Source organism: Pseudophryne corroboree, chromosome 6 (assembly GCF_028390025.1).
Source record: "Pseudophryne corroboree isolate aPseCor3 chromosome 6, aPseCor3.hap2, whole genome shotgun sequence".
Taxonomy (NCBI): Eukaryota; Metazoa; Chordata; class Amphibia; order Anura; family Myobatrachidae; genus Pseudophryne; species Pseudophryne corroboree.
The window spans coordinates 414,250,747-414,274,062 of NC_086449.1; the positions used below are offsets into that span (position 1 = coordinate 414,250,747).

Consider the following 23,316-nt stretch of genomic DNA (forward strand, 5'->3'; position numbering starts at 1 on the left):
ATCGTGAAAGACCTCTGTCAAAATCAAAGAGCATTTGTATCTTATCTGATGAAACATTTTTACTAGCTAGGGACAGGTTCACATACTGATGGAAAAGATGATAGGATGATTTGACAGAAGATTACAGCTCAACACATATTATTTGAAATTTAACCTAAAACACTGCTTTGTAGTTATTAGTTTCTATTATTTAGACAAGTGTGACAGTTTTACTACATTTATAATGAAATGGAGATAAGTTAAACTTCTAGGGCAAACTGCATTGATATTTTCTGTTTTTCAAATGGTTATTTTTCTAAATAACAGCTGTTTATAAGTTATATTTAATGCACAGCATTTTACATATTATACACCTGTAATTACTAATTAGGCATGATGGTGATCAAAGTAGTTTGTGTGGGATATCATTCAGAAAGCTCCAAAAATCACAAATTAAATTAAAAAAAATATTACAGCTGTTTGTAAACAATGTTATACACAGATATAATGATTGTGATTTCTTCATGTGAGCATCTAGAGTACAAGCAACTGCTATATAATTGAATGGGTTGGCTGTGCTATCCCGGTAGTCAGGATGCCGGCGGTCACATGGCCGACATCGGCAACCCGATATTGAAGATCTCAACGCGATTTTCTTTCCCATTATACTGGAGGTGCAGCATGCTGGGAGAGCGCTGCATCTCAGTGGCTTTCTGTCACACAAGAAAACGTTGTGGGTCTCCACGGTGTAAGTGCGGCAGTTTGGGCTTGATATGCGCTATATGCATGTGCGCCCAAACAACAATTGAAGAGGCACAATTGTTTGGGTGTCTAAATAGTCCCATTTAGATGGGATTTTTAGAAGCCCAAAACAATTGAATTGGCCAGAATGTGGCCAGTTGGTGCACAGTAAATGTTTGCTAGCATGAGAGAGTAATGCCTAAAGTCCTGCTCACTTATACCCCTTTCAGACTGCCTGAGGCGGGTCACACACTGGAGCCTGACACCGGAGCTCCCAGCATGCGACCCGCCTCAGGCTCCCTGCTGCCACTGACTGCAACCCGGCATATTGCCAGGTTGGTGACATCAGCCGCGACACGGCGGGGGCGGCGCTTGTAGATCACATGATCTCCAAGCGCCACCCGTACACAGAGAGTGAACGAAAAACAGGTTGCAACGACCAAGCTCCCACTCACACTGCAGACTGAGCCGGGTTGAAGACGTGTTTACCCTGCTCACGACCAGGGTTGAAATACCGGGTCACTCGACCTGGTATTTCAACCATTGCACCTTTCAGACCGCACATGAACACGAGTTATGCGCATTCCTGTCATATAACCCGTGATCAGAGGTGGCATTCTGAAAGGGGTATAACAAGAACAATATAACAAGTGCCACTTACTCACCAAGGAGCGTGTTGCAGGGATAGCTTCCCTCTGATTACAGACGCAGCAGGACAATCCAAACTTTTGCACCTCATCACTTTCTCTCAGGATCTCTCAGCCTGAATACTCTGCTTATTCTCTGCTGCTGTTATTAAGATATATGGCAATATTTTATTAAGATATCACCCTCCCAATGCAGCTGCATTTAAGTGCCCCCTCTAAACAAGATGGTGCCGCCCCTCCTAACAGTCTCCAATCTTCTTTTGTTCCTAACTGCTGTTTTCAGGCAACTGCCACCTTAGGATCAGGGAGTTTCGCCTCAGCCTGCTGCCAGTTATTGACACTCAGTTTCCATTTCTCCCACTGGGGGCCAGATGTACTAAGCCAGGGCCTGATTAAGGGTTCCAGTCGCCCTAGGGTAATACAGAACTGCTCCCCTCTAGCACATATTGCAGTCCTGCATACATCCTGCAGCTGCTTGTGTTCAACAACAGATGGCCTCCAGCCCTCCACAGTGGCAGTCCGCACCTCACCTGATTAGAGACGAGTTGAACCGCGGCGCTGGTTGGGGAGTCGCCGATCCTCTTCCTGAGCAGGGCCTGTCCTCCGCTGCACAGTGTATTCTTTAACAGCTGCAACGGCTCTGGGAGCGCAGGCAGTTTTGGCACGTGATGTCATGGCGCACGTGACATCCGCCGCACCCGCTACCCCCCCCCCCCCCAGGTCCCAGCACTCCAGGCTTCAGCTTGATCAGTCTATTGGTTGATTAGGCCCTATACTAAGCCTTGAAAAGTGTTACATTTCATGGTGATAAAGTACCAGCCAATCAGCTCCTAACTGTCATTTCTTAAACCCAGCCTGCAACTTAGCAATTAGGAGCTGATTGGCTGGTACTTTATCACCATGAACTGTATCACTTTTCAAGGCTTAGTACATCTCCCAGCCATTGTCAGTTCTTTGCACCCCAGAGGACTGTGGGGGTGCCTCCTGAGCAGGACAGCTCCAAGACAAAGGAATGCGTTACCTTTGCAGTATCACACATCCTTAAACAGCTGAAATACTGTAGTCTTGGATCTCTGAAGATAGCATGAAAGGCCCAGTTAGTCCTAAACCATGGTATACTGCCCTGCTGCAAGTGTTAGGGAATGAGACAAAAATCATCTAACCAAATGGAGAGTTATTTAATTAGGTAAGTGAATGTTTTACCTAATGGCAAGTAGCATGAGGGACATTGAGGCAAGTTTGAATAATATACAGTAACAGTTTTTATTCTTGGTCAGTGATCCAGCTTTTAAGGAATACGCCCTGTTCTGGCCTTGCCACCTTGGCATTTTAATACTTTGTGACATTTTAAAAAGTTTGGCTCTACACTAAGGAAAGTATGATTTCAGAAAAACTGGAATACTCTGCTATGTCTATTTTAGTGTCAAACATCAAGTATTTCAGTCTTTAAAAATAGTCAATGCGTTTCCATGTGTAATTATTATGTGCTTATTAGAACAACTGCAGCAGCAAATGGGGGTACAGGTTGAATCTCCCATATCAAAATATTCAGAAATACGGAATTTTTTGAGTGAGAGTGAGATAGTGAAACCTTTGTTTTCTGATGGCTCAATGTACACAAACTTTGTTTAATACACAAAGTTATTAAAAATATAGTATTTAATGACCTTCAGGCTGTGTGTATAGGGTGTATGTGAAACATAAATGAATTGTGTGCTTAGACTTAAGTCCCATCGCTATGATATCTCATTATGGTATGCAATTATTCCAAAATACGGAAAAATCCAATATCCAAAATACTTCTGGTCCCAAGCATTTTGGATAAGGGATACTCAACCTGTATTTAATTGTGGGAAAATGATTTAGCTCGGCCGAATCAGTGCTGCAGCAGCCACACGGTACTGTAGTCTGATCTCGTACAAAAGTGTTTGCTATCTCATAGGGTATTGAGCACTTTTAATCAAATTTGGGGTTCAGCCATGTGAGCGAAGGGTGCAAGATGCGGTGCCGTTGCTGGTGTTTAAACCCTAAAATGTAGGTGTGCTGAGATTCATATTTTCAGATTACCATTATATATTCATTAATAAACATTGCATCTTTTGAAAAACAGTAATTTTGGAAAGTGTGATAATCCTGTTTCTTGAGTGTTTTAGAGCATAAATGGACCATGTAATTATAATGAGTGCCAAAACGGACACAAGCAGGTCATAGACTGAAGATTCCTGCACAGACTGCTCAGTTATATGCGTTAATAATGTAGTGTACAGTATGTATAGCCACGTAATGTAACTAAATTCAAATATAAAGATGTTATTAAAAAGTAGTATAGATGAAAGGTACACATGCTATATATTAATTGTATCTAATGAAGACATTTTACACACTAGCATTGAAAATAACACAATGATTTGTTTTAGTAATTATGCAAATATTACTAATAATAATGTTAATGTTACAGAGTTCGATGCAAATGAGCAGACAATGTCCAATTAAGCAAAACCCATGCAATATTAACAAACAAACAAAACATACTCTTAGTTCTTGCTTATATCTTTGCATTTGTTTCAAATTAATTATATATATATATACCAGAATATTCAATGCATACTTTAAAATAGAATAAAAAAAAATCTTAGTATTTCTCACAAGATACAGTATATCACCATTGCTCCCAGGATATTTGATAGAGAATTCCAACTTGAACTAGCAATCTGAGAAGCCATTCTACTTGTTTCTTCTGAGTGACTGAATGAAGTCATCCAGAAAAAAAACATAGGGGAGATGTAGCATGCCTGGGAAAAGGTAAATTGGAGAAGTTGCCCAAAGCAACTAACTTGTTTTTGTCTTTTATCCAGCACAGTCTTTGAAATGACAGAAGTTGACTGGGTGCTTTGGGCAACAGCTCCACTTTATCTCTCTCCAAGGCTAGATTAATTGCCCCCATAAGGTGGTTCAGGGCCATAACTAGAGTGGTGCTGACAGTGCGTAGCCAAGAGCAAATTTGTCCTGTGGGCATAGCATCCATATCCACCCTGATTGGCTACCACCCCAGCTGCAGCGCTGCCTACTGCATTGTATAATAGTAGTGTTTTCTGCCGGATGCATCACTGCTAATGTACATTACAGCAGGCAGCGATGGGCAGTATGAGTCTCTCTTCTCTCCCCCGTGTACTCCACCTCCCCTCCTCCTCTCCTGCAGTGTCTGAGGAGGAGGGACTTTGGGTACTGGAGCCAACTGCTGCTGCTTGCTACCGCTCATCACAAGTAAAGTAAGAATCTCTCTCTCTCTCTCTCTCTCTCTCTCTCTCCAATCTCTTCTCTCTCCTCTCTCTCTCCAGGCTATGTTGGAACTACTTTCAAGGAAAAGAACAAGATGATAGGCTTCAAATCATGGAATGGCCAGTGCGGTCTCGAAATTGAAATCCCATTGAGCTGATGTAGGATGAACTCAACAGAAGGGTAAAAAGAAAGCAATCAACAAGTACAACACATTTGTGTGAACTTCTTCAGCAGTGTGTGGAGGAACCTTCCATCCAATATTTAATTTTCATTGTAGAAATGTCAAGAGTGTGCTCTGTGGTTATCTCTGCAAAAGTTGGCTACTTTGGTGAATCAAAAATGTAGATTCATTTTTTTGTAAACATAATGCCTATCAAATTTGTTTTTTTCCCCAATTGTTTATTTGTTCTGCTACATTTCTGCTACATTTTTATAGTATATGGAGATATTAAGCTATTTTTAATTCCATTAAAAACTAGATAAAAAACCCCAACATATATACAGTATATATATATAAAACGTTATTGTTCTGGTGGTTCTCAGTGATACACAATAGCAGCACCTTTTTAAATCAATTTTATTTGTATGTCTAGTTCCAGAAAATGTACAGGCTTACCATACTATCCCTTTAAACTGGTACACACATGAATTACACAGGTTCTGTGGCTAGTTAAAACAAGTTGATATGCCGGCTTGAACTCAGCCAGCCACGGAACCTGTGTTATTCATGAGTGTGTTCTGATTTAAAGGGATAGTTAAGTATATATATATATATATATATATATATATAAATGCACACATATACAACCACTCCTTTCAGCTGACTACTGATGCATTTAGAATGATGCTGTGACATTATAAGGGTTAACTCAGGAAGTGAATCTTCTATTCCTCCGGTAATTAGTGCTGGCTCATTTGACGCACAGGGTTTAGCGGTCCATTTCTTTTTCTTCAGAGCATGATGAAAGTGCATCTGGACACCATAAAAAAACTCAAAGGTATCAACTCTCAAAGCAGCCTATCCCAGAGGGTGCAGATAAACTATTCTGGAAGAAAAAAAAACAAGCAAAGTTGAAGTCCAGGAACAGGCATCAGTAATTCCATACCTTTCCAACATGACCCATTCCAGGATGGGCAAAATGCTCTCTCCCTGGACTTCCCTCTTCACTTATGAATCGTGATTGCAATCATCTGTGGTGAAATACCTTTCTTATCAATTAAATAGTTCAACACAAGTAATGCCAGTCATATACTAAGAGGGAAGTCCAGGTAGAGAGCATTTTGTTCCTCCTGGAATGGGTCATGTTGGAAGGTATGGTAATGCACAGTTGAGGTACAGGTCAGAATCAGGACAAGTGGAAAATAAACAAAATCATGAGACAAATTCAAGGTCAAATTCCATGAATCAAACGTAGTAATGCTTCAATTGTTTGCTCAGAAGGGTAAATTGTTGTATGGGCAAGGACTGTGTGGGTGTGAATGTTTGATTGAATACAGAATCAACACATGTTCTGACAATGGCCAATAAGATCACAAAGGCCCCAGAACACAGTAGAGAACTGCAGAGTTTTTGATCTGCATAAAAACTATAAGATTATGGGGTCTATTCATAAAGCAGAGAAAAGCCCTGTTTTGCGGAAAACAGGGCTTTTCTCTGCTACGTGCTATTCACAAAGCGGGTTAACGTGGAGACGTCCCTGACTTCTCCAGCGGCACCCCCACTCCACGGCGGAATCACACCACCATACTTTAGATAGGTGAGTGTGATTCATAAAGGAACGGAAAGCTCAGCTTCCGCTTCTCCATGGAGTTTCAGGATCACCATTTCAGGATGGCGCAACCTGAACATAGGTACGGAGACGACTGGGAAGCTCAATGCTTCCCTGCTCTCTGTCCAGCACCCATGCTGGCTCCACCCCCTGACTTCCCAGGAGCCCCTGTGGCCTCCTGGGAGGTCAGCCGGTGGCTCATGCCCAGACAGACACACCAACTGACTCCGCACATCGGAGAGGGGACTGCCTGGAGAAGACCTCACTACTGGACTCCTGGATTCCTCAGTGCATCGCCAGATAGATGATTATACATGAATGGCTTCTTATTACAGCTACACATCACATCGAAGCGATGCAATGTATAATGATAAGTATTTTTTTTTTTTTTCATGAATAGACCCCTATCTGTCTAATCTTTCTGGTTGGAACATAAATCTGATAATGTATGGTAGTAAATGACAATCAACCGTTTGCTTCCAAATGCTGGAAAATGGACAAAAACAATTGGATACATTTGACAGACTTAACCAATTTGTCTGAATGACCATTGTCTGTTTTCCAGTGTTTAGGAGTAAATGTTCAATTGTCATTTGTCCCCATATATTACTGGATTTTTGTTCCCAGCAGACAGATTGGATAAATAAATCTTTAAGTGTGTACCCAACTTTAGGTGCATACGTTTACACCTTTTCCACTGACAAGAAAATCCCAGGTTACTGCAAGTGAACCCAGGATTTTTGTCAGTGGAAAAACACTCCTATCGAGCAGGGTTTTTCCAAGGATGTACTCTGATGTACTCCAAGGATGTACTCACTGTAAACAGGCAACCCAGGTCGATGAAATCTGGGACCCATTTACAGCATAGGAAGAGCTGGCACTTGGAGATGATTTCTTGTCCAAGCATCAGAGTTGCAACTGTGTGCAGTGAATTGATGTCACTGACCATGCAATTAGCCTAGTCCTGCCACCAGACTGAAAAGGGGCTCAGCCAGGTCGCATCCGGATTTGAGTCATCTACAAAATCCCAGGTGCAACCAAGCATTTCAATTTGAAAGTGGCATAATCAAGCATGTTTTCACAAAATTACACAGAACCTACAGTTTCTACATAACTGTATGTATCCACACTATGGGGGTCATTCCGACCCGATCGCTCGCTGCAGTTTTTTCGCAGCGCAGCGATCGGGTCGGAACTGCACATGCGCCGGCGCATGGCAGCTTTCGTTACTTAGCGATCGCCTCTGAGATAGAGGCGGTCGCTAGGTGGGAGGGGGCTGAACGGCGGTGTTAAGCCACCGTTTAGGGGGAGCAGTCCAGCCAACGCAGGCGTGGCCGGACTGTTGGGGGGGCGGGCCGCGGCAGCTGCGTGACGTCTCACGCAGACGCTGCGGCCAGTGGGAGCGACGAGCAACTCCCGGCCAGCCGCAGGAGCTGTGCTGTCTGGGAATTATTCCTCAAATACAAAGGCATCACCTCTGTGCGATGCTTTTGTATTTGTGCTGGGGGGGGGCGGCACTGACATGCGGGGCGGGCTAGCCCTGTGCTGGGCGTCCACCCGCATGTCTGAGTTTACGATCGTAGCTGTGCTGTACTTACAACTGAGGGGGTTATTCAGGGTTGTTAGCAAACCAAAAAAGTTAGCAATTGGGCAAAACCATGTTTCACTGCAGGTGTGGCAGATGTAATATATGCAGAGAGAGTTAGATTTGGGTGGGTTACAGTATATTGTTTCTGTGCATGTTAAATACTAGCTGCTTTATTTTTACACTGCAATTTAGATTTCAGTTTGATTCACAACCAACCCAAATCTAACTCACTCTGCACATGTTACATCTGTCCCACCTGCAGTGCAACATGGTTTTGCCCAATTGCTAACTTTTTTTGTTTGCTAACAACTTTGAGTAATCCCCTGAGTGCAGGAGATTTCACAGGAATCTCATGCAACAGGCTTATTAGTGCTGCAGACCGCAATCCCCATTTTTCTTAATGGGGACTACAGTCTGACTTTTATCTATGAAACTCCAAAAAAGGTAGCTTTTCAGAGTTTGGCCACATTGGTCAACAACATCCACAGCTGGTGTTAATTGCTTTATGCTTATGGAGGTATTCTCACGGATGAGGGATCTTATGATCCCTCTCCCACAACCTCTGTCCGACACCGGAACATGACACCGGACCCGATTGAGAACTGATCGCTGTTGTGCAAATTCACACAGTGGACGATTATCGAGTGACTGCTCAGGCGTATTCACCGCAATGCACATGCGCAATGCCAAACAGCAACAAAATGATGCAAAAATTTCGATAGCTAGGCGTACGTAAGGTGATTGACAGGAAGCGGGCATTTGTGGATGGTAACTGGCCGTTTTCTGGGCGTGTCTGGAAAAACGCCGACATTTCCAAGTGTTTTCAGGGAGGGTGTGTGATGTCAGCTCCGGCCTCGATCAGCCTGATTTTATCGCACTGGAGGAGTAAGTCCTGGGCTATGCAACAGATTATCAGGTGATGCCATTAGAAAATGTGAAATGTGATGTGGGTGGGATGTAATTTTATCACAACCACTGACCCTGCGAGTTTTAATACATAGAGGGCATATTTATATTAAAAATTTATAAGTCTGTCACGATACTGATATAATCGCTACTGCTACAATTATTAATACACTAGTTACCAGCCTATCAAAATGACGGAACAACATCAAAGTAATGTTAGCACCAGCAGCTGTGTTCGCCCGAATGGAGAAACACTTGAATTGCTCTGTTGGGTGCATCAACTTTTCGCCAGTCCACAAAACACTTAAATTCACCCCACAGAGGTGAGGAGCAGTGTTAGCCTTTTATTATATAGGATGGGTCCTTAAAGCTGATCCGTACAAAAGCTATGGGAGTTATTCAGGTTTGTTAGCAAACAAAAAAAAAAAAATAGCAAATCGGCAAAACCATGTGCACTGCAGGTGGAGCAGATATAACATGTGCAGAAAGACTTAGATATGGGTGGGTTATATTGTTTCTTTGCAGGGTAAATACTGGCTGCTTTATTTTTACACTGCAATTTAGATTTCAGTTTGAACACACCCCACCCAAATCTAAATCTCTCTGCACATGTTACATCTGCCCCACCTGCAGTGCAACATGGTTTTGCCCATTAGTATGCTTTTTTTTTGTTTGCTAACAACTCTGAATAACCCCCTATATCACGATAGTGGTATATTTGTTCAAACCAAATGAGAAACAAGAAAAGTGGGTTAAAATGTTGGTCACACAGAAGGTACAAAATACAGCAGCTATTGCAGCATGTCAATAAATAATAATGTAGTAATAATAAGGTATGTTGAGTAATGTTATGGGGTCACATAAAAATAAAGCAAGAAAGGTGTACTGAACATTTTTCTCTTTTGCGCTTTAAGGAAACAGTACTGTAACAACAACAGTTTCCTGTTACCAGTCTATGGGATATTTAATTTACACAAAGTACCATGAAAACAAAAGGACTAATATATGATATTTTGAACCCTGTTATAGCTAAAAATGTTTTACAGATCAATAACCAGTGAATATGCAGGAAAAACAGACATAAAGGGCCCAATTCAGAGGTCAGCGTCTGGATCTTTTGCCAGTTGCCCATCTGCGACTTTATGCAAATGCCACTAAAATGGCCTTCCCTGGTGCACATCTGTGTGTATGAATGCACAAGGGCTGAGATGACTAGTTTCAGTGTCTACAAGTGCTGTAATACAGAGGTTCTCAAACTCGGTCCTCGGGAGCCCACACAGTGCATGTTTTGCAGGTAACCCAGCAGGTGCACAGGTGTATTAATTACTCACTGACACATTTTAAAAGGTCCACAGGTGGAGCTAATTATTTCACTTGCGATTCTGTGAGGAGACCTGCAAAACATGCACTGTGTGGGCCCCCGAGGACCGAGTTTGAGAACCTCTGCTGTAATACCTACTGGGGAATCTTTTGATGCCACCTGGGTTAAAAATATCATATATTGGCCCTCATTCCGAGTTGATCGGTCGCAAGGCGAATTTAGCAGAGTTACACACGCTAAGCCGCCGCCTACTGGGAGTGAATCTTAGCTTCTTAAAATTGCGACCGATGTATTCGCAATATTGCGATTACTAACTACTTAGCAGTTTCAGAGTAGCTCCAGACTTACTCTGCCTGTGCGATCATTTCAGTGCTTGTCGTTCCTGGTTGACGTCACAAACACACCCAGCGTTCGCCCAGGCACTCCCACCGTTTCTCCGGCCACTCCTGCGTTTTTTCCGGAAACGGTAGCGTTTTCAGCCACACGCCCCTGAAACGCCGTGTTTCCGCCCAGTAACACCCATTTCCTGTCAATCACATTACGATCGCCGGAGCGAAGAAAAAGCCGTGAGTAAAAATACTTTCTTCATAGTAAAGTTACTTGGCGCAGTCGCAGTGCGAACATTGCGCATGCGTACTAAGCGGATTTTCACTGCGATGCGATGAAAAATACCGAGCGAACAACTCGGAATGAGGGCCATTATTAGTACTTTTTCAATCATGCTAGCAGCAAATTATTGCTCTGCTCAATGAACATAAATACTTTGTGTGGCTCTGAATCAGGCCCAATGTGGCTGATGCAGTTGAACATATGTTCAAAATAATTGCTCCAGCATTGCATGCATGAAACAAAATAATAATTTGCCTGCAAAAAAAAGCGTTCTGCGCTACCGAATAACACGTCACTCACATTTTATGTGTAACGCGACTTGTAGCGCACAGAGCAAAGATGTAAGAGGACACATCTATATGCTGAGTTGTATGCATCTTTAGGAGCAGATTGCTCCTATCCATATGTTTAGTTAATCATTATCAGTAGGCTTACCATACTACCTCTTTAAGAAGGGACACTCATGAATTACACAGGTTTTGTGGCTGGCTGACTTCAAGCCTTCATTTCACCTGGTTTTAATCAGCCACAGAGCCTGTGTGATTCATGAGTGTCCCGGTTTAAAGGTATAGGGGGATATCTAATTAGCCCCACAAATTTACAGAGGCTAATTGTCCCGCAGGGGGCTATGTAATTAGCCCCGATAAGCAGCATGAAATGTGGCTTATCAAGGATTTAGTTTCACAACCAAATCCCCGGAAACAACCCGTTTTCGTGAGAAAACGGGGCTGTTTCTACCGAAAACACACAGGTTTCACTGTGTTTTCTAGAGAAAGGGCATTTTTTTACAGGCGATCAATTAGGATAGCCTATAAAAAAAATCAGGAAAAACATAGGTTTTTCGGACCTGTTGTTTTACAGGGGCAAATTGGATATCCCCCATAGTATGGTAAGCTTAATTATCAGCATACACTTGTAGCAGTCCTGCAAAGTACAATAAAACTGTGAAAACTGTAATTACATTGTGACACTCTCAGTGGAGATGTTACTGACTTTTGTAGGACTCTGCATACTCTCAGTTTGGGAGCATGCATAGTGTGGACACCCTTACAGAGTAAAAGGGGGGCTGGACTGCACACCCTAATTTTAAACATACTGTAAGAGTTGCTACTCTAGACTTGTAGTGCCACACACACAAAAAAGAGAAAATTCATGTGCACACTCTTAGCACTAAGAACGCTGGTAATCAGAACAATTATAATAAACTGTACAATTTAGCAAAGAGTAAAACTGAGGTTTTTTGTTCCTGAAATAAACTGTAGTCGATGAAAACTTTTAGTCAAAATTTTCGTCTACATAATGAACACTGCCTCAGTAGAATGCTATGAAATTACTGCTGTTTTTCTTTTACATTTTAGTAAACAGCAATATCACAATACTGTAGTTACTGCTGACTTCAGGAAAGTATTAATGACTTATCACCTCCCTCATCGTGAGTGGGGTGTGTAAGAGCTACAGTATATGCTCTAATCATTTAACTCATACATAATAAATTTAGATTCAACCTCAAAAAAACCAAAACCTTCTCATAATTCTCACCATCCTTAATGTACCATTGGAGAAGAGATACAGTATCTCCTTGTCATTGTATGCTGAAGTTCATCTTAAATTGTAACAATGATAATTACAAATACGCAACATGAACAATAAGGTTAGAATTATTTGTATTAAAATATGGGGGTAATCATGACATATTCAAAAAGCAAAGCTTCAGTTGTAATATATTTAAGCACATTTGTTGTAAGAATATAAGGAATTTCTTTATCATGCTTTCTCTTTGATATTTTACTGTACGTCTATTTCAGTAAGTTGGAGTCAGGGTCTCCTGCCTGACTAGTGTTAACAAAAGTGTAACAAGACACCATATAATGTCAGCAAGAACAAGGGGGTCTTTAACAAATGAATATTAAAAGTCTATTGGGCACCATATTGATTTAAAACCAACATTAGAAAATTACGGGATATCTCAGACTTTGCGTATGTTTATTTGCACATGTTCAGCAAATGTAGTGAATATCGTATGTGCATATTGGAGAAGAATGGTTCTTGTTCAGTGAAAGTGGCAGCTCACACTGGCAGCATCATTGTTTTCAGTATGAGTCTTTCCTCATCTCCCTGGAGAAAGCTGAATCCAGATGTGTGGCACATGTTTCCTGTTAAAGAGAAACAGACCCTGGCTTACCATGTGGTACCATTCGTGTCACCAACACAGAGTTCTACTTTCTCCAACATTCTCGCCTCTTTCCACTATCTCCTATCTTCTGGCTGTGTCTGGTTTTTACATTCTAATATTTTTCAATTGCAAGAGAGGTTTGCAGATAAACAAGTAAGCTTACTCATGACACAAAGACTAAAGGAAGCATTTCATATCTAAAAGTGAAGATTTGTGGCCCCTTGAAATCAACAGAAATGCAGCAATATATTGAAATAGAATCTACCAGAAACACCTGATCTACGGGTATAATATTGTAAATTTGATTTGTTAGGGGGGGGGGGGGATCCATCAGTGCTGGGAATTCTTTTACATACAATAAACATAGCGTACAGACTCATTGTTGATAAACTTTCTCATTTCATCCTCTTGTCTTTGTTTTAGGTGATATCACCATGAACAATCACAAATATTTCAGTTTTTACAATAAGAGAAACAGATTGTCTAATTGCAATGTGCGGTACTTTGTATAATTAATTACATATTTCGTTCAAATATTTAAAAAATCACCGTATAAAACATTTAGGTTTCAATTTCAGAGTAATGAAACACACGTCAGGCCCCTATTACTAATGCCTTTACTATGTAACTATTAGATCTCTATTATAGGCTCCCCTATTCTATGTTTTGTAAGCCTTTTTTTTCTTGTTTGACCAATGACCCCATCTTGGTTCTGTCTCCCTCCTTTATCTCTTGCCTTTTAACATCACACTCTCAGCTACAGTGTGACTGCTCACAAGATAAGACGCTTACATGTAATATACTTGCAGCAGCTACAGTGTGACTGCTCACAAGATAAGACGCTTACATGTAATATACTTGCAGCAGCTACAGTGTGACTGCTCACAAGATAAGACGCTTACATGTAATATACTTGCAGCAGCTACAGTGTGACTGCTCACAAGATAAGACGCTTACATGTAATATACTTGCAGCAGCTACAGTGTGACTGCTCACAAGATAAGACGCTTACATGTAATATACTTGCAGCAGCTACAGTGTGACTGCTCACAAGATAAGACGCTTACATGTAATATACTTGCAGCAGCTACAGTGTGACTGCTCACAAGATAAGACGCTTACATGTAATATACTTGCAGCAGCTACAGTGTGACTGCTCACAAGATAAGACGCTTACATGTAATATACTTGCAGCAGCTACAGTGTGACTGCTCACAAGATAAGACGCTTACATGTAATATACTTGCAGCAGCTACAGTGTGACTGCTCACAAGATAAGACACTTACATGTAATATACTTGCAGCAGCTACAGTGTGACTCCTCACAAGATAAGACGCTTACATGTAATATACTTGCAGCAGCTACAGTGTGACTCCTCACAAGATAAGACGCTTACATGTAATATACTTGCAGCAGCTACAGTATGCTTGATGATGTAACTACAGAGCACCTCTGATATTGTATACAATGAGCTAGATCTGCGCCAACCCCAGTGTTTTGGTTTTGGCATTGGATCTGTATCTCCCTCGTGTTTTGGATCTGTATTTGTTTTTTGTCTAGCATGCCCTTGTGTGTTTTGGTTTTGGATCTGTATTTGTGGACAAATCATAAAAACAGCTAAAATCACAGAATTTGGGCCTGTATATGTTCCTACAGTATTGTTAACCTCAATAACATTAATTTCCAGTATTTCAAGTCAATTTTGATCACATGACAGCTCATAATATTGTTTTCATCAACTTTAGGTCAAAAAGTTGCACCGAGGTAGCTGGATTACTAAGATAATCGAGAGCAGTGGGCAACCCAAACATGTGGCACTTAAACTTCCAACATGGCACATCTAGGAAATAGAATGGTACTACAGTGGCAGACAGGAAGGCAGTTTAATCAACTATACGAACCCATAGTAACCAAGATTTGCCCTGTTCCGCTTGTCCACATATCTGTGGTTAAAAGGACAGTGGGGTACAACAGCATTTCGGAGGACACTAATAAAGTTATTTTTAAAGTCCTTGTACAGACTGGGAATTGCTTTTCTAGTGATGTGGAATCTAAATAGGATTTGACACAGAACCTCAATTAACTGTCTAAAATCTACATGTAGGAGGTGGCTTTTTTTGTCTTTTGAGCCTGGCATGACAATGGGCTTTTTCATATCATGGGCAACAACTGTTTCCACTGATGCATGATTTACACAAATAACATCCTTGGCATCAACATCCTCATCATCATCAGTGCCACAATACATGTATGATTATACACTGCGGTCTGTCTGACCGACCGCCAGTATCACAGAAAAATAATAGTGTAGTACACTGTGTTATAGCACAAAAATAAATGTATATAAATATATATTATATATATATATATATATATATATATATATATATCTTTTTTTCCAATTCTATTTGTGGCTTTAATTTTTTTTTTACCTTGGTGTCGCACCCCTAGTTTAACAGAGCACCTCTGAATGGACAAAGTAGCGCACCTGGGGAAGAACCATCTACAGTGCCACACAATGTGTATATTATACACTGTGGTCTGACCGGCAGTGTCACAGAAAAATAATAGTATAGTACACTGGGGTATAGCACAATAAAAAATTATAATATGTAATTTTCCAATTAGATGTTTAATTTTTTTAGCTTTAATTATGTAACTCACTGGGGTCACACCCCTAGTTTGACAGAGCACCCCTGGATGAACACAGCAGTCCCTTGTCTGACACAGCACCCTTTTATGTACAACTAAGCATGCCTGCAGACTGACCACCTACAGTGTCACAATATGTGTATGATACACCGTGGTCTGACCGGCAGTGTCACAGAAAACTAATAGTATAGCACAATGGTGTTTTGCACCAATAAAAATAATATTTTTTAAATTATATATTTGGGTTTTATTTTGTTTAAAATAAAACCCCTAGATCAGGCATTCCCAACCGCGGTCCTCAAGGCACACCAACAGTGCAGGTTTTAGTGATGGGGGTAATTCTGAGTTGATCGCAGCAGGAACTTTGTTAGCAGTTGGGCAAAACCATGGGCACTGCAGAGGAGGCAGATATAACATGTGCAGAGAGAGTTAGATTTGGGTGTGTTGTGTTCAATCTGCAATCTAAATTGCAGTGTAGAAATAAAGCAGCCAATATTTACCATATACAGAAACAAAATAACCCACCCAAATCTAACTCTCTCTGCAAATGTTGCATCTGCCCCCACCTGCAGTGCACATGGTTTTGCCCAATTGCAAACAAACTTGCTGCTCCGATCAACTCAGAATTACCCCCGATATCCAGGCTTCAGCACAGATGGTTAAATAAAAATAACTGAGGTACTAATTAAGTCACCTGTGTTCAAGCCTGAATATTACTAAAACCAGGATTGTTAGTGTGCCTTGAGGACCGTGGTTGGGAAACAGTGCCCTAGATTGACAGAGCACCCCTAGATTGACAAAGGACCCCTAGATAAACAGAGCACCCCTAGATTAACAGAACACACCCAGACTGACAGAGCGCCACTCTAAGCATGGAAGTGCCGTAACTAGACATTTTAGCGCTGTGTGAAAGGAACAGCATCGGTGCCCCCCCCCCCCCCCACAAATATAAAACAGGGCAAAAATAGAGGAGCGTGGCTTCATGGGGAAGGGGCATGGCCACATAGCTCCCTTTTACACAGTACAGCATGCAGAGTTCCCTTTTACATAGTACGGCACGTAGAGTCCCCCTTTTACACAGTACTGCAGGTAGAGTCCCATTTTACACATAAGGCAGGTAGAGTCCCCTTTTACACATTAGGCAGGTAGAGCCCCCTTTTACACATTAGGTAGGTAGAGCCCCCTTTTACACATTAGGCAGGTAAAGTCCCCCTTATACACATTACAGCAGCAGAGTCCCTTTTTAAAAATTAGGCAACAGAGCTTTACACCTGAGGCAGGGAGTGTGAGAGAGAGTGTGTGTGTGTGTGTGTGTGTGTGTGTGTGTGTGTGTGTGTGTGTTTTTTTTTTAAAGTCACCTCTATGGTCGATCCGGCATCCAGGCTTGCGAGGCGCAGTCACTCTTGTACAGGTGCTCCCAGTCCCTCTCCATTGCCGGCTGCGGCGGCTCTCACAGCGCTTCCACTCCCCACAGTGGCTGGTCTGACAGGCAGTGCCGCGCCGGGTCTGACAGGCAGAGTGGCGATGGGTCTGACAGGCAGAGCGGCAGCGGGTCTCACAGGCAGTGCGGTGGTGGGTCTGACAGGCAGAGCGGAGGCGGGTCTGACAGGCAGAGTGGTGGCGGGTCTGACAGGCAGTGCGGCAGCTGCTCTCACAGCGCTTCCAGTCCTTCTTCGCTGCCAGCGGCGGGTCTGACAGGCAGTGCGGTGGCGGCTCTCACAGCGCTTCCAGTCCTTCTTTGCTGCCGGCAGCAGGTCTGACAGGCAGTGCGGCGGCGGCTCATTTAACGGAGCTGCCGCCTACAATACCACTTCCACTCCCTCTCCATTAACACCGCTCCCCCTCCCGTACAGAGGCAGCAGAACTTACACCTCACTTACACCTGACTGAAATGGCCGTAAATCGGGGTGTGCTGCCAGATGGTGCGCCTTCAGTGCAGTTGCGCTGTGGGCAAGGCACCATTGGCACACACCTAGTTACGGCTCTGAAGGATGGACAATGAATCCCTGGAGGACAAAACAGCACCCCTTGATGGACAACACAGCACACCTGGATGGACACAGCACTGTTACTAGGGAGGATCAGATACAATTAACCTATCAGAACATTTGTTTAGATTGGAAAAAATCCCAGGAACCAGGGGCACTTTAAGAGAGGAGGAGGCCCGTGTACTGCCTCCTCCGTTCAGGCCCCCTCCTCTCTGACAGGAGAGCAGGAGAGTATGAACACTAGAGGGCTTAGACTCTACTACGCATGTGTAGCTCACCGGAAAATGGTGCGGCAGCCATTTTCCCAGTGATTTCTCTATTGCACATGTACATAACACTATTAAAATGGCCGCTGCGCCATTTTCACAGTTATTCCACAGCGCTGCTGACATCGGCGCGGGACTCCAGAGGGGGAAGTAATAAATTTTTTTTATATTTTATATTTTATTATAGATATGCCAGTGCCAGGAACATGCTGCTTTCAATTAAATTGTATTCCCATTCCATGAAAATCCTGCCCAGGGCAGACTAAGATCATTTGTTGCTTATGTACGTTAGAAAGGAACAAAGACATTCTTTAAAATTAACATGTTCTAATGTAATCACAAATCCACTCAAAACTGGGTAATACTTTTACTACATTTGTTCTTCCAAGTCTGGGATGCTATCAATGCAAATTGCATAGGTTTGCTTATATTTAGAAATCCTTAATAGTGGCCTGATAACATGATTGCTGTAAACGACAAGGTACGTTTTCTGAATCTTACTTAGAGTAAATATTATCAGGTTCTGCATAAAATGTGTTTAAAATTTAACGTTATCTACATTTTACAATTAATGCCTAAAAAACACTCATGAGAATATAAGAATCAGATGTCCTCTAGTTCGATTTTACAACCAGAATGTCACCAAATTTGGATTTGGTAAGAAATCTAATTAGGACAATGGTGGTCATTCCGAGTTGTTCGCTCGTTGCCGATTTTTGCTATGTTGCGATTTGTTGCTAAATGCGCATGGTACGCAGAGCGCATGCGCTAAGTTATTTAACACAAAACTTAGTAGATTTTCTGGAGTTCGTGCGACGCTTTTCAGTCGCACTGCTGATCGGTGAATAATTGACAGGAAAGGAGCGTTTCTGGGTGGTAACTGAGCGTTTTCCGGAAGTGTGCTAAAAAACGCAGGCGTGTCAGGGAAAAACGCGGGAGTGTCTGGAGAAACGGGGGAGTGGCTGGCCGAACGCAGGGCGTTTTGTGACGTCAAACCAGGAACTAAACGGACTGAGCTGATCACAATCTAGGAGTAGGTCTGGAGCTACTCAGAAACTGCAAAGAGTTATTTAGTAGCAATTCTGCTAATCTTTCGTTCGCTATTCTGCTATGCTAAGATACACTCCCAGAGGGCGGCGGCCTAGCATTTGCAATGCTGCTAAAAGCAGCTAGCGAGCGAACAACTCGGAATGAGGGCCAATGGATGCAGAATTCAGCAAAAAAAAGAAAAATATAGTGCAAAAAGTCAGCAATAGGTGGAATAAGGCACTGTACTGCCTGTGTTGCCTTTTAAATTATTGCCACTTTAAAACAATATACATACTCCCTGGAACCTCGCTGAAGCCTGCAAGTCACAGGCTATTACATTTCCACCATATGTCCTTTAGCCTATTGACAAACATACTGTAATTTAGTTTTGCATAGACCATCTTTAGTAGGGAGCCATAGAATAGTATTACTAATGTCTGTCTTCAGTTTTGGTGAACTTGTATATATTGTTTTATTTTAAAAACTCAAGTTCAGGTTTCCTTGCTTACTTGACAATGTACAGCTAAAACCAATAAGTGTCCCTGTTGAAAGAAATATAAGATGTATCATTTTAAAGAATAAGTCCCCCTTTGCTTTGACTTTACCCTGCAGCATCTTGTTATCAGTGTAGGTGGAGGTACTCCTTTTTATGACTGATTGACTTGGTATTCTCAGTATTGCAAAAATTCTTGGAATTTTGTGTGAGCTCATTCTAAGGTGTCCCCACCTCCAGCACCAAAGCATGTCATTTCAGGGCACACGGTCAACATGCATTAGAAATTAAACCAAAGGGCATGCTGAATTATAGGATCTCTGGATAAACAGCCAATGCAGTGCTGCTCTGTAGTGGATTATAATGATCTGGTGTCTGCTGTTCATTTACCTTGAATGTCTACCCCACATGTGTGTCTTGACTATAGTACATGTGTCAAAGTTACACTATGCCAGATGTCATGCATTGCAGGTGTCCTCTGTCACATTATGCCTCCCTCCATTCTCCTTGTCACATGTGATGTCTCCAAACATCAATCACCTTATCAAATGTGACCCCAACATCCATTTCTTTATCACACCCCCATGCCAGTCCGGACATTAACGTAATAGCATTTATATTTAATATGTAGAGATCCCTCCACCCAATCAGCCAGTCCATAAAATGACTGATTCCCACATTACACAGACACAGTATATCAAATGATTTTCCCCTACAATATTTTAATAGCACCACAAACTCTATATCACATCAATAGCCCCACACATTAAACAATAAGTATGTATTTAGAACCTGGAATACATGCTTCACAAATGCCATTGCCATGGGTACCACAAGCCCTATATCTCATTAATAGCACCACATATTAAATAAAAAGTGTGTATTTAGCATCTGGAGTACATGCTTCACCCATGCTATTGCCCTGGATTGGCTAGATCACATAGGTTTCTAGTCTAATCCTTGTATTTACAGCTGGTTTCTCTCAGCACCTCTTACAGACAGACTCCTACCAATAGTGCTTATCATTCATCTCATGGCCTCTCTTCATTTACTGCAAATCTCTGGCTGGTGACAGGTCACTGTACTGCAGAAGTCCTTACAATGACAGATCACTTCCCTATCCAGAAACAATTTGCTTTAAATATGTAATTGAGGTTCAACATAATACAGAAGCATTCCAGGATGGTAGCAATGTATTGATTGAATATACATCTATATTTCATTCCTTTGAATAAGCAATTATCTCTAAAATAAGAGAAATGGAATTAGGATTTCAAAATTTTTACCATCTTAAAGTGAATATAGCAAATGGCTTTGGAGACATTGGTGACAAATGCAACCAATAACAAAGCTTCTGTGTCTGAAGCTTCTAGCCTTTGTTAATCACTGATGCAATGCCATGTGTTTCCTGAATATTTGACCATCCATGTTTGGTGTTTCTTTGTCCATTTCCTATAGATTTAGGACCACAGAGCCACTTCCAGATTTCAGTAACAGTATGTACTGTACTTGAGCTTCTTTGAAGAGAATGAAGCCTAAGTCATTGAATGTGAATGGAAAATATTGATATTAAGGTTACATTTTTGGCCAAAATTTCCAATGGATGCAGACAGCATGTTACAGTATTGCAGCCAGATCAACAGTTGTCCTGTTTGAACTCTTTCCAATTATTTTACTATGAGAGGTGTGTTGTTGCATTCTGCAAATCAAGAGGACCTAAAGTGTGCATGTGTGAAGTAGCAGTTTGTCCCAGAAAAAATATACCCCTTGACATCTTTCACATCACATTGTTTTGCCAGCAACACAATTTCGTATGAATCTACAATACTGATATGGGCTTTCCAATTATCTGTCTCTAGAGCAAAATATTTCTGAGTGACTAAGTCCCTGAGGGTAAAGGGAGATTTTTACATACTTTCATTTCTTTTTCTCCCCTTGGCTCCCTTGAAGTTGTGGTTCCAGGTCCCATCCGTCCTGAGAAGAGATCACTGGATACTAGACTGAAAAATCCTTGAGGTCTAGACAAGTGGTGTGGAGACACAAATTCTCTTTGCAATAAGCAGAAATACGCAGACCTTCTAACTGTGCAATTTTAAGTGCATAGCCTTGTCCAAGAAATATTCAATTGACCATAAAAAGTTATAAGTGTAAATGTAATAGCCTGTGAGATGCAGGCATCTTTACCATTTTGGGGAGTCTCTCCGAATCTTTAAAGCAGCCACCTGGCTTTGCCTTTTAAATTATTGCCGCATCGGTGGAATTATACCGATACCTACATTTCGCAGACTATTACATTTTCACTATAGTCCCTTCGGCAGCTTTATTTTTGCAGATGCAGCTGTTTTAACTTGCTTCTCTCTTATAATCCTTCACTTATCCCTCAATAGCCTGTCACTCTGCACTATTTTATAAACAATAGATACTTGGGATTATCTCTCATTATCAAATACTGTTGTTAATAGCCAAAGTCACCAGTCAAGTTTCACCTATAAATAAAGCATGACCTAGTGAGATTGGGCTGTTCTTGTAAAAACACAGTTGATTTGCACCAACATGGGATAAATGCAGACTTGGATGTACATCTACCAGCTTTTTAAAACATTTTAATTCTATATAATGCAAAGACCTTTTAAAGTATTGGAGAAATGTGTAGATTAGCAATGTTGAGTCATTTACAACAGTGTGAAGCTGCTAGTCTCTAATCCCCCTTTTACATCAAATTTATAACCCTGGGTATTAATGCAGGACCAAGTTTGGTGTGAAAGGATCTACGCCAGCAGCAGATTTAGGGGTCAGGTCGCCCCTAGGCACATTGTTGGTCACCCTTCCCCCCTCCCTCCAATCACGTCATTGCCCCCTTCATTTCTGGGCCAGTTCAGATGTCTTGAGACCACTAAAGCAGCCCCAATCTTACCCCAGTACCAATTCCTGGACCACAATTTGCTGCCCATTGTCAAACTCACCAGTTGCAAAATAAAATATAAAAAGATAATTGAAAATGAAAAAAAAAAGAATCACCTGGCCTCATCAGCTTGGTGTGCTGCTCCCTAGCAAGTCCCACCCATGGGTAAGTTCCTAGTGAGAAATCCACCACTGCTCCACCCAGGTCACGTTACCTAGGAATCTGACCAGTGCAATCCACAGAGTGAACGGTGTGACCAAGGTAGTCTGACCCAGGTCATGCTAAAAGCATACAGAGAGCCACATCATAAGCACTTGGAGATGATGTCCATCATAGAGGGAAGACCCAGCAATAACCAGGGTCCAAGGTGCAATGTGCAAGGGGTCTGACCCAGCTGCGACACAAGTTGGAAATGTGTTAAAAAAAAAACTAGTCAGACCTGGCATTTTGGTGGAAAATAGGTATAACTGCTAAGTACACTGACTTCTGCACTCAACACACACATGTCTATCTGTCTTGGGCTGTGGTTTTAGCAGGACAGCAGTTTGATAGGCCAATTTAGCATCAGAATGTGCCCTTTGTTTTCTGTCACCCTGATATCTGATGGCAGTGAGTCCCATGCCGGTGGCTGTGTAATGTCCTGTGTGTGGCTGTGCGGCATCTTCCTCTCCCCTTCTCTTGGGCAACATGCAGCTGTGCGGCATCTCCCTCCCCCTCCTCTTGGCCAGTGTGCAGCATCTCCCTCCCCCATCCTTCCAGGCAGCATGCAGCATCTACCCCCTCCCCTATCCCCATCGGCCTCCATCCTCTGCTGCTGCTGCTAGAAGAGGATGGAGGTGGGAGACAGCAGCATCAGAGCTGGGGCAGAGTGACTCTGGCCCTGGGGGGCCTTGAGCCAGGGGTGCCCAATGGTACTTACCCACTGGGCCCCCCCTCAATCAGGCTCTTGCTGCAGATCCCTTGTGGATCTATA

The 23,316-nt window shown here is 42.1% G+C and overlaps 1 long non-coding RNA gene across 3 annotated transcripts in view; it reads right to left on the bottom strand.

The window, feature by feature from the left end:
* Positions 1-3,962: 3,962 nt before the first annotated feature.
* Positions 3,963-23,316, bottom strand: part of LOC134932477 (uncharacterized) — an 80,386-nt gene continuing 61,032 nt past the window's right edge. For 2 of the 3 annotated variants that reach the window (XR_010179365.1, XR_010179362.1), the window contains exon 4: positions 3,963-5,692. This is a non-coding gene — a long non-coding RNA (uncharacterized LOC134932477). Of the gene's footprint in view, positions 5,693-12,392; positions 12,993-23,316 lie in introns of those variants that run through there. The other variant, XR_010179364.1, reaches the window with a different exon arrangement.